The 12,652-nt window shown below is 45.0% G+C and overlaps 1 protein-coding gene across 8 annotated transcripts in view; it reads left to right on the top strand.

Annotated features, from left to right (window-relative positions):
* The first annotated feature begins 2,144 nt into the window (after window positions 1-2,144).
* Window positions 2,145-12,652, top strand: part of AKAP13 (A-kinase anchoring protein 13) — a 240,291-nt gene continuing 229,783 nt past the window's right edge. For 2 of the 8 annotated variants that reach the window (XR_014504561.1, XM_083411731.1), the window contains exon 1: window positions 2,145-2,406. The gene's annotated coding sequence lies outside the window, so the exon portion shown is untranslated. Of the gene's footprint in view, window positions 2,407-11,597; window positions 11,659-12,652 lie in introns of those variants that run through there. The other 6 variants (XM_083411730.1, XM_083411728.1, XM_083411734.1 and 3 more) reach the window with 5 other exon arrangements.

Here is a 12,652-nt window from a genome sequence, read left to right as displayed (position 1 = left end):
ATTGTGCATTTCAGTGCCTTCTCTGCTTTACATCTTATGCATATATTAAGAGTTGGTGCTGGGTTTTGCTTCTTCCTCTTCCCTCTCTGTCACTCCTTCCTTTTGTGCCATGTTGTTTAGAGAAAGCCTAGCTGGTGGGGACTGTTTTATTTGAATTGGTTGCATTTAAGCTGCCCTGAGAGTGCCACTTTTCCGGGCGAAGCGTGGGCTGCACATGTTCTGATATTGTAATAAATGTTCTATTATGCAACAATATATTGTCATGATGGCCCTGCCAGCTTCATGCATCAGATGAAGACTGCTCTAATTTGCATTCTGTTAGTTTTAATGGTGCCCAATATTCCTTTTTAATTTTTAGAATGTTTATTTTTGGAATGTTTTGCAAAGGTATGAGGAAGCAATTTTGTGGAGGACAGTGGGAGAGTGCTGTAGTGCTCATGCCCGGCTTGTGGGCTTCCTATATGGTTGGCCATAATAATAATTTATTATTTATACCCCACCCATCTGGGTTGGGTTTCCCCAGTCACTCTGGGTGGCTCCCAACAGAACATTAAAAACACGATAAAATATCAAACATTAAAAACTTCCCTAAACAGGGCTGCCTTCAGATGTTTTCTAAAAGTCAGATAGTTGTTTATTTCCTTGACATCTGATGGGAGGGTGTTCCACAGGGTGGCGCCACTACTGAGAAGGCCCTGTGCCTGGTTCCCTGTAACCTCACTTCTCGCAGTGAGGGAACCACCAGAAGGCCCTCGGAGCTGAACGATGGGGGTGGAGACGCTCCTTCAGGTATACTGGGCTGAGGCCGTTTAGGGCTTTAAAAGTCAGTACCAACACTTTGAAATTGTGCTCGGAAACGTACATGGGAAAAGAATGCTATGCTAGATGGTCCCTTGGCCTGATCCAGCACCGCTCTTCTTATGTCCCTATGACTGAAACAATAGGAATGGTATTATCTAAGAATAAATATCCTCAGGGGATTGACCTGTTTGCAGCAGACTCTCAAGTAGTATCTAATCTGAAATCTCTGGGTGGCTAACTCAAGTGGTAAAAACAGCAAATGAGACACAATAAGGAGGGGAGGAGAAGGAGATTTTTGCAATGAACCCTCTACAGTGGCTCCTTAACCTTTTAAGTTGTGTTCGCTGGAATAGTAATGAGGACTAGCGGAATGAATATTAGGTGCTTACAGGTATTAGACCTTCCAATAGTGTAGCCCAGTTAGTTTGCTGCAGCAAAACCAACAAGGGATATTTGTAGCACCTTAAAAGATTAAGCCTAGAAACTGGTGAAGTGGTCTGTAGGGCAGGGATAGCCAATATTGTGTCCCCCCCCCCCCCAGGGTGTTGGACTGCAGCCCCAGCTAGCATGACCAATGGTTAGGGATGGTGGAGGTTTAAGGCAGTACCTGATGGGGCCCACATTGGCTCCCCTTGCTCTGTGCTGTAAGAGCATATGCTTAAGCACAAATTTCTCTCTGTGCAGGTGCCCTGCAAATTATAATTTTTATGGCTTCCTCTCCAGTGTGCCAGGAAGTGAACTTCTGCAAAAATGCTGTGTTCTCTGCAAGAGTTTCCTCTCCCTTCAATAGAACCACAGTTCCCTTACACCCTTTAAACTGGGTTTGAAAATGGTTTAACCTTGCAGTGTAGACATGCCCTATGGTGCAACGCAAAACACTTTATTTATAGGAAGAACAGTGCCGAAGAACCTCCGTCCCAGGGGCTAAATTTGGCCCTCCAGGCCCCTGTCTCTGGCCCTTGGGACTTTCTGCGGGCTACACCTCCTCCTTAGCCACTGACACAGCTTTGCACCTTCTTTGAGTGCTTTGAACCCTGATAATTTCTCTTGCATGCCTGGGAGGAGGTTAGAGAGGAGTGCAAGTAGAAAGTAGCCCATGGTCCACAGACAAAATTTGCATTAATTGCCTGTCCACTTTTGCTTTGGCCTTGTCCACTACACTGGCATGCGGCCCTCGAAAGGTTGTCCAGAGGGGAAGGTGGCCCCCCATTGGGCCGGAAAAAGGTTCCCCACTTCTGCTTTAGGGGGACCTGTGTTTTGAGCTCACCGTCCAATAGGTGGCGGTCATGGAACCGATTTGCGTTCCATGCAACGCAAAGGGAAGAATAGTTTTTCTCCAATGTCCTCTTTCAAAGGCTGTGCTTTCCACGCAGGCGCACGGCGTTGGAGAGCAGCCTGCCTGCCTGCCTGCTTGCTCGTTGCGGGAGGGGGCAGCCCAGAGCGCTCGGGTCCCGGACAGAGCCACAGCCACCACGCAGCAGCAGCGGGCGGTGTGTGAGCGGCCATTTCCCCCCGCGGCTGCCCATCGTGGATGCTTGGAGGGCCCCCCTCCAATTCTCTTCCTGCGGCCAAAGAGGGAAACTTCCTCGGCGGGCGAGTCTCGTGGTGAGCGGGGAAACTTTCCTCCTTCTTGTTTGTTCTTCGCCTTTGCTGGTTTGGGGAGCCCGCGATGCAGCGGCCGCACAGGATCGGGGATCGCGACCCTCTTCTGCGCTTTTTAAAAAAACTGCTGTAGGGGAAAAGTGTGCCAGTTCAATCTTGGCCAGGCCGAGCTTTTTCCTTGCGGTTGGGGGTTTAGGATCGGGCGCGCACGGTGGCAAGGCTGGCGGCGCGCGCGCCTCCTTGGGAGTAAGTCCCATGGAACTCGTCGTGCGGTGGTTTTTAATCCGAGTCAATGATCGGTGCGCTTCCACGTGCGAATAATGGCAACAGGTTCCTTTGCTCGTCGGCCGGCTCTTGCAGGAAAAGCGCGCGTGGGGGGGGGGTCCTCCATATTCCGCCTTGCGTGAAGTAAGCCTCTTCTCTCCCCCCCCCCCGGCCGCTTTGTGGGTGTGTTAGCAAAGATGGGATCCAGAAAGGGGGTAGATGCCACTTTAAAGGGTGATCTTGGGCGAGGTGGGGGGTAAGTTTTGTCTTTTTAAAAGCATTTCTAAAGTCTGACATTTTACAGATGGCCTCTGGGTGGCGGGGGGCTGATCATGGATCCCCTGCGAAGATTTGGGGGTGGGTAGAAAGGAAGAGGGAGGAGGAAGGGGGGCGTCTGTGCTTGCGGGAAGGGGGGCCTTGCTGCTCTTCCTTTAAGGGGAGGGGGCTTGTTTGGCGGGTGTGTGTGTGTTGATTCCCCCTTGCAAAAGGCCCCCACTTCCAGCTCCCTTTTACGCTATCTACTTCGAAGGGAGCGCCCCCTCCTCAATTTAAACGTGGCTTTATTCCAGACCAGGCAAAGTTGCAAATCTTAGAGGGGAGGGGGGCGCTTGGGGGAGGTCGGTGTGAAGTTTTGCAAAAGGCGCCGGAGGAGGAGAAGAAGACTCATTTTCTCCCCAACTCTTTTAAATTGTTTTGCAATGCGGATGGGGGATTCTTCCTCCACCCCCCAAACAACTTCCTTCTCTTTCTGCACATTCTTCAGTATTTGAGAATGTTGTAGGGCGGAGAGAAGGGGACTTTTAACTGCATGGAAGCTGGTTTTCTCTTTTCTTCCAAAGTTCCTCTCGGGTTGCGTGTGGTGGTCTAATCTCTGGCATTTTGGGTGATCTGACTTGGTAGAGGCCGGGAACGGGATGTGATCTGTGCTATGCCTATGAGGGGCCCCCCTGCCTCCGACTGCCGCTATGTCTGCCGGCCTTTTGCGCTTTTGGAGACATACTGTGCGTGAGCCTGTTGAATTCCACTGTGCCCCTGTATGGGTTTTTTTGGGGGGGGCTAGGCTGTTGCACACACGAGGCATTTAAACCCCATTCTCACCCCCGCCTTCCAGAACCCGGGGGACGTATAGTTTCTTAAGGGGTGCTGCGAATTCTAGCCCTGGGAGGGGTAAACTACAGTTCCCATGATTTTCTGCGGAGAGAGGCTGTGCTTTAAAGGCATGGTGTGCAAGCAAAAACAGGAATCTCTTGGGAGATTTAAGTGCTGTGGGTTGGGGGGAGGTCCTGGATGTCTGAAGGCCCCCCTCCTCTCCCTCCCAGCTCAGTTTTTTTTCTCTCTCCCCCCCCCCACTTCCAATTGTGTCCTGTAAAGTCATTGTGTTTCTTCTCTCCACCCCTCCCCTTCCAAATGTTTTTCTGTCTAATAGGCTGGTGTTTTGTAACATCTGGGCCTTAAGACGGGGCTTCATTTGAGCAGGCAACACTGTAATTTCTCAAGTAGTACTTTAAAATTTTGAAAGCGTGATTGAGAGAAACTTAAACACACACACACAAAACCCAATGCCATTTTTTTTTGGGGGGGAGGCGGTTACAAAGAACTAATTGTGGTGAGGTTTCCATTCCTCCTCCACCTACCTTGCAAATTTTCACTAATATGAAGTCTGATTTTTGAATACTGTACCCTCGCCCCCCAATTCTGGTTTGGGATTGTGATCGTTCCTGCATATGCAGGCTAATTTGCAAGTTTTCTTTCTAGAGTTCTTATTGAAGGCCATTGGTTATAGCGCCTACATACTCTCTCTTACCATTATTCTGTTTTTCATTAATGTACGTACCATTGAGACTCTGGGTAGTTTCTAAGCAGTTTGCAAAAACATGAAAAGGAACTGCAAAGCATTGGTAAAAATCCCAAATTGTTAAAAAGCACATCTAAATTTGAAATACACAGCGAAGCAACCCCATTAAAATATAAACCACCATAATTAAAAATGATTTTAATTTTGATCCACTTGATATTCTGGTTAAGAGGAAGGGGAAGGTCTGGTGGAAAGTTGCTTTATTAAATGCGTACAGCATAAAGTTTTTGGGGAAAACTTCTTGAGCAGAAAGTACATAGATCCCATTTAGTGGATGAATAGCTGGCGGAAAGGTTTAATAGGAAATAACTGAATACTGTGCAGTACATTTCATTGGTCTGCTATGAGCTTGTTCATTCAGCATTCGTTCTGTTTTGTTTGCTCAAAGCTCACATGGTGGTTGGATTATGTCCAGTCTTTATTGAGCATTTGTTCTCATTTGTTTATGGGCTGTATGACAATGAGCATATATACTGATACTTCTGTTCATAAGTTCTCTGTTGAGTATGTATTTGTTCATTCACCCCACACTTTAAATGCCTTTTCTCCATCACTTTCCGAGCCACAAAAAGTTTGGTTTTTAAAAGTGGATTTGTTGTGCTGGGGCAACAGTAATTCTACAATCCACCTTATTTGTGCAAATGCACGTTGACAGTCTGTGTCTAAATCTCTCCCTCAAAATATTGACAATCTGGAGACGCTGAGAGTACGCCTTGATGGAATACTGAAATTATTTACAGTACATTCAAGGGTTTTTCTGTAATAACAATAATGTTTTATGCACTCTGTTTTCTTCCTACCTTCTCTACCGGTTATTGACACGCACACATATATAATATAATTCAGGACATGTCCAAAGTCCAATTTACAGCTATTTTGCGTATTTTCCTTTCACATCTGCTAGATTTTCCTTTATCTTCCTAAAGCTTTTGTGTGTTTGTCAGTGAATCCATGTTTTTATTTGTATAAACAGAAGTTTGCTTTGATTTTTAAAACAAAAAAATCGCACATTATTTTTATTTTTTTTATTATTAATACTTGGGTCTGGAGCCGCCCTGCCTATGAGGTGGAATGAGGTGGCTGCCTCAGGCGGCACTTTCCCAGGAGGCAGCATTCAATTCCACCACCCAGCTTTGCTGCCAGTCTCCCCAGCGTCTTGGGGCAGAGAGGGACTGGGTGGCAAGGTTCTGCAGAACTCCTCCCCTCCTGCTGATTTGAGAAGAGGGCAGGTGTTCCGCCACCCAGCTTTGCTGCCGGGTGGGATGGGGGAGATCTTTCCCTCCTGCCCGACCTTGCGGTGGGGCCTTGCATTCTGAGTCAGCCAGATTTGGCCTGGGTGGTGGCTCTCTCCAGTGCCTGATCTCTAGTTTAGCCTCTTGAAGCTGTTTTGCAGACTTAACTATGTGAAGTTGAAGGAATGGGTGGGGCGCTTCTAGTAGTTCATGTTGTTGTCCTAATGTGCGTGGGAGATTTTAATCTTGCAGCATAATCGGTACATGCTTTTTCCCCAGTCTGTGCAAAGTGGATGTATGTATGTTTGTTTATTTACCCTTTATTAAAAAGGAACGCTCCCCCCTCCCTGGTGAAGAACCTGGGTGTATGAAATGTGCCTCTAAAATCTCGGCTTCAATTCTACGTTTTCTGCTTCTGTTCTACAAAGTGAGCTCCGGTAGGAAGGCTGTGCACACACTATATCTTTATAGCACATTTGAAGCACATTCTTCCTCAAAGAATTTGGGTTACTGTAGTTAAGGGTTTTGACCTAGTTGAGATTCCTGCATTGCAGGGGGGTGGGCTCGATGACGCTTGAGTCCCTTCCGACTCTATTGTTACTGAGAATTGAAACTATGAAGGGAAGAACTAGCCCAGAATTCTTTGAGGGAAGGAATGTGTTTTGAAGGTATAATGGGTACACAGCCAAAGACTTTGGCTTGGTTTGCCAGAGGTGGGGAACCTTTTTCATCTTGAGGGTTGGATTCCCTTCTGGCCAACCACCTGGGGGGCCACATGCCGGGGTGGGTGGGGGCCAGAGGCATAAATGAACATGAATTCTACCTTCGCACAGTAGGTTAGTTTCGTGTACCAGTGTATCCTCCATTGATGCATCAGAAAGGACACTTCGTTGGGAGCAACAATTTGGAAGTCTTGCCTCGTTGTCCGAAGGTGGGTTTGTGGTTTGTTCCCTTCCATAAAAATCACAAGCTGCAGCCAAGTTTGGTTTTTGGCTTGCCACTTATGTGTGGGGAACAAACCATGAATCTCGAGGAGACATGCGGGATTACTAAGAGCATTTGTTACCTCTCTCCTTGGCCGAAAAGGCTCCCAGACTGTGGCTTGCTCACAGTCAATTAAAACATGGTTGTCCCAGCCACAGGCTTACATACAATCTTAAAAAACACCACCACCGTGGCACACAAGGTGAAAGGGAAGGAAGGGGGAAATAAAACTTGGACACCAATTTCTAATCTGTTATAATGACCAGCTGACACAGCTCAAGGGTAGGAGGTGACTGTTGGAGCTGGCCTTTTCTGATGGAGTGAGAGCCCTGCTTCTCATCTCTCCCACTAAAGCTGTCTGATGAAATGGCTGCTCCCAGATGACAGGGGAAGGAGAGCAGTTGCTCCCAGTGTGTGGTGGCAGGGAGCCAGTTTTTGAGCCATATGCACCAGCAGGCTGCCCATTTGCTTTAAGCCCAACTGTGCCTTATTTAATGTGACTTCCAATAGAGCCATTTTGATGCAGTAGTAGGACTTGGGGGTGGGTATATGACTTACAAAGCACTCCACCAGAGCCAAGTAAAAACCCTTCCTTGGTTTTTTTTTAAGTGCTAGTGCCATTTTTTATTTTTATTTTTTTAAAAAAGCTTATGTGTCATTCCCATTCATTTCAGTATGGGAAGTGGTGGATAATGTCCTGTGAGTCAACGTTTGTCTCCCTCTCTGTGACTCCGAACAGCGACCCAAAATCTGCCACTTGAGACGGACACATCATCTAGATGCCTTGAGGCAGAACCGCCTCAGTTTCCATGAATTAGTGTTGAGAGAATTTCTTTTTTTATTTTTCTGCTTTCTCCACCCTGATGAAGGCATGTACCCTGTACATAACGAATCACATTATTGATATGCAATTGTGATCCTTGTGGTCCCTGCAGATGATTGGTATTAGATGCTACGGAGGAAGGTAGAATGACTGCATGTTGCCCCACTCCCGGTCGTTAATACTTCATTCCTTTTCGAATATTCCAGATGATAATTTTGAGAGGAGGCGAACTACTGGGAAAACAAATTAAAAAATTAATTTAATTTAAATATTTCTGCCTTGTCCTGTATTGCTAGACCATGGGATGGGTTCATAAAAGCAGCACATGTTAATATAACTTGATGTGAAAACTGAACCTGTCAGCAATAAAAGAAGTCCAAAGGCAAATCATAATATTAACTGTATCATTGGCCTATCTGAAATACCTCCATAAACAACCAGGGTTTTGATGCAAAAAAGGAAGCCACTATGATCATGTCAGGCCTCTTCTTTTCCCCTAGAGTAGGATATAAATGCCACCCCCTTTTAATCGCCTTAACAATCCTGTGAGGTAGGTTCGACTGATTTCTCACAATGTAACATCTTGATCTTCAGGAATTATAGAGATTTGAACTAGGCCGCATCCTCACAATGCATACGCCATACGCTCCTTAGCATGGTTTGAGTCAATTCCTCTTCCCAGGGAACCTTGGAAATTGTAACTCTGTGAGGGGATTAGGGGGTTCCTAGCAATTCCCAGCCAACAAACTACAGTGCCCAGAATTCTTTGAGGGAATGACTGTTTAAGTGGTATAATAGTGCTTTAAATGTATGATGCAGATGTGATACCAGCCTAAGTCCAATGTCTTCTCCACTACAGGTGCATTTTTCAGGCATTGGGAGTCTTGCATTCATTTTCCTGGTTGTAACGCTAGCGCTTCTTTCCTTTTACACTACATTGCCTGTTGTTTTAAGGAACTGTGGCTTTTGATACACATAATGTTATGTTGCGCTAAATTTCATTCACACCAATGGTGTTTCATTGGAGCGCAATTTATAGGTGTGCATGTTTCTCTTCCCTCATGAAAACTGTGGGAAAACAACTGTACGCCAGAATACCACCCCAAATTTTATCACATTGTATCATCCATGAAAACCACGGGAAAGTTACAGCGTGGAAAACTCCTGCGATTTTCCAGGTTAGGAAGTTGCAATTGTGATTTTCCTGGAAGCAATTAACATGGAGATCAGCATTAAACTTCCCTTATATGTTACTCGATTTCCAGAAGTCGTTGTTGCATTGAGTGAAATCTGAAACAAAACATTAAAATCTATGGATATGGAAACGTTTGGGGATATGGAATAAAGTTGTGTTTGGATGCAGCCTCCATTATGCATTAGGATGGCTCTAGGAAGGGTGTCAACAAGATTCGGCACCTCTTTATCTAGAAGAAAAAGCCCTGCCTCCCTCAGAGGACACCAGGCTTGTATTCCACCAGTTACCCCCCAGCTGTCCTTGCATTCTCCTCCCAACCCTGGTCTCCAACGCCAAAAGCTGCAGTTAGGGCTTGGTATCTTAGCAACAGCCCTGCTCTTGAGTTTCTTTGGGCCAGGTGGCTGCAGCTGTCCCAAGCCGGGAACAGCTACTTCCTGTTACGCGCTCTAGTTTTGCAGTGAAGTATTGACAGCGGAATTTTAAGCATTGGGGTTTTGGCCAGAAGCAAACATTAAAAGGTGCAAGGAGATAGGATATTGATATATTAAGGGTGGAATAACAAATAAAGTACTGGGCTGTGGGGGAGGGATGTGAAGGGATTAATTGAAATTGTTAAGGATTGGTATAGGATTTAAGAGTTTTAATTTTTTATAAAGATTCTATAAGGAAAGCAGAAAGCAGCATGAAATATCAAGTAAAGGTATCGGAGAGGAGATCATCGTAAATGAAAACATGAGACTTATGGTTTTGTTACATATGATTTTATTTTGGAGTTGTCTGCTTATTTTGGAGTAGTTTGTTGAAAAGAATGTATATTATGTGAATAAAATAATAAAGGATTTGAAAGGGGGGAAAACATTATGGGCTCTGTGGTGCTCCGAGCATCAAAACGTACTCAGAGATTGCTTTTGTGGCGTCACCAAACATCCGCTCATTTATTGTGGCACTTATCTGAAGTCATTTTACTGTGGTTTCCTGTAGCCTCCTTACAATCTTTTTCTAGCCCTTGGCATCTTAAATGTGAATCTGGGAGGTGGTTGTTTTTTAAAACATTGCCCATGTGAGGATCCCATGCTTGGGGTTGTTGGCACCTGTGTGCCAAAATGTTAGCAGGTGGCATTGCATATTTATGGATCCCTGATGTGCTGATCTTGAATGTGCAAGGTTTTTCCTAATTAACATTCCCAAGTGTTAAGAGAGAATAGATCTCAAGCCATGTTGCTCAGCTCTACTATGATAGCAAGTTGCCTGGCAATATGATTCAGGATTTTAAAAAGCACCTGGCTCCAAGCAGTTAATAGCAATGGTGGAACTATGTGTGATCAGAAACACTGCCTACCACATAAGAGTTAATAATTTAGTGTGGCAGTGCTCACACTTTGAAATTCCCTGCCTATTTACACAAGGCAGGCACCTTCACTGTATTATTTTGAGCACCTAAAAACCATTTTTGTTTAAGGCTATTTTGACACGTGTTTTTAACCTGGCTTTTAGATTATCGTCGATTTTAATTATTTTTTGAATGTTCTAAATACTTGTTTTTAACTGTGTTCTGTTGAGAATTCCATTCCAATCTTTTTTTTGTAAACTGCTTTGAGGCTTTTTAAAAACGATAAATGTTACAAAATATGTAAATTGCAAAGTGTTCCATTCTCAGAGTTGTTAAAGCAATTAGAGCTGACTTCAGGCTTGTGGGATCTACTTAGTTTGCTACTAGAAGCTCAAGATCTGCCAACCGCGGTCAGGTGCCAAAGCCCTCTAGAGACATTTCTTTAAAGCAGGGTTGGATGAACCCCAAGTCCAGGGGCCAAATGTGGCCCTCCAGACTTTTCTGTTTGACCCTTCGGACCCTCCCCATCTCACAGCCCCTCCCCAGCTTTAACCTCACTTAGGTGTGCACTCTACACATGAACAGACGTTTGTGTGAAATACAGTTTGCATCTGTGTTCAGTGCGACGCAGTGAACAAGCCTACAACCTTTCTTTTGGAGATCTGACTGGGGTATTTGGGTTGGAACTCAGTAGCAGATTATAGTCTTCCAGGTCACTGATCACCTACACTGAAAAATGAGAAAGCGGCACTCAATTAGCAACGGCTGTATCTTTCTCTCCTTCCTTACCTGATTTTATTTTGAAAAAGTGGCTGTAACCTTTGTCTTTTGGGTTACCGTTGGTTGTTCTAAATTCTTCTGTAGTTATATTTTCAGTCTCGGAGCAATAGTTTTTTAAAAAGAAGGAAGAAAGTAGATGTTACTATAACCGGAAAAACGTGTAACCTGGCTCAGAGTCACAGGTTATATTCAGGTAAAACAGTGCCAAGTATGGAACCTGATCTGCGTCCAGAACACTTAATAAATTGGTGGGGGGTAGAGTGTGAAAAATGGAGCAGGTTCAACTTTGGGCTTGATTTTCTCTCTTGCCAACTCTCCTTGTGCTTTAATTGGGCACTGCTAAGCCCAAAAACTCCTTCATGGATCCCTGCCTTGTCGTGGCGAAGGGGCTTGAATACTTTGGCCACCTCATGAGAAGAGAAGACTCCCTGGAAAAGACCCTGATGTTGGGAAAGACTGAGGGCACAAGGAGACGGGGATGACAGAGGACGAGATGATTGGACCGTGTTCTTGAAACTACCAACATGAGTTTGACCAATCTGGGGGTGGCAGTGGAAGACAGGAGTGCCTGGCGTGCTCTGGTCCATGGGGTCTCGAAGAGTTGGACACAACTAAACAACAAGCCCAGAAAAGGAAAGGCAAAACCATTTTGCAAAAGCAGATACCAGTTCCCACCCTTTGCCAGCCTGTGTTTTGAAAACGGTTATAAAGCTGCTTTAGCCTGATAACTTCAGCACTCTTAAGCACTTTTATCCAGCGGAGAAGGAACATGGGTGTAGCAGCTCTGCTGGGGTATGTATGTTTCAGCTCTGACTTCCCAAGATTGGGTGAATTATTCAAGGCTGTTTTGTGATAGAAGTGAACCTTCTGTATTGGGGAACATTTTGTGTCCATGGAAAACCTCTGATCTTCCAGGCTTCTTTACAGCGATAGATGCAAAAGTTTCCCTGTTGCAAAAGTTGAGTTTCATCAGATTAGGGGCAGGGAGGAGTGGTGCTGCCTCGGGGCTAGTAGACATTTGCTTCTGTTGCTCCTCTGTGCGCATGTTCCTTCAGGGACATCATCCGCCCTTTATTGTTGTCATCTGCGTACTCAGATGTTAGTCATGTTATATCTCGATGCACTTCGACTGTTCCGCATCCAAAACTCAACATCAGGCCAATGTGGGGACTTTAGTGTCCTGAAATAAATCTACACCACTTAGTCATTCAGAGAGGTTCAATCTGCTTCTAGGGTCAAGTTTTTAAAATAACATAATACAGGTATGGGGGACCTGTGCCCCCCAGATGTTGTTAGACTGTAACTTCCATTGTCCCAACAACATCTGGATGGTCCACAGGTTCTCCACCTCTGTCTTAAAATATTTGTTTAAAAAAACTCTAGTCGCTTTACTAAGTGAATATCTTTTCTTAGCTGTGTTCCTCATATGGAGTTAATCTTTAAGCTGCTTTAGAAAGCCATAAACATCACCTTGGTGTTCCTTTAGTTTGTGATAAGAACTGTACTGGCTGTATTTCAGCAGATGTGGTTTCTGAGTAGTGAAAATAGGGAGCACAGTATTCCCACTTAAAATATATGTGCCTTTGCGTCCTTAAAGAAAAACCTCTATGTTACTCTTTTTAGTGATGACAGAATTCAAGCAAGTATCTTCCACTTAATTATATTACAACACACAATTTCTTAAGATGTTTCCAAACAGAAGTCTACCCTTGTTAGTAATAGGCGCTTAATCCAAGTGTGTGATAAAAACTGAGGTGGGCATTCCAGGTTCTGTGTTAGGCCAGGT

The sequence above is a fragment of the Podarcis tiliguerta genome (assembly GCF_965153285.1).
Source record: "Podarcis tiliguerta genome assembly, chromosome: 14".
NCBI classification, from domain to species: Eukaryota; Metazoa; Chordata; class Lepidosauria; order Squamata; family Lacertidae; genus Podarcis; species Podarcis tiliguerta.
Note: the sequence above shows the minus strand (reverse complement) of the source record. Positions and strands in the feature narration are given on the sequence as shown.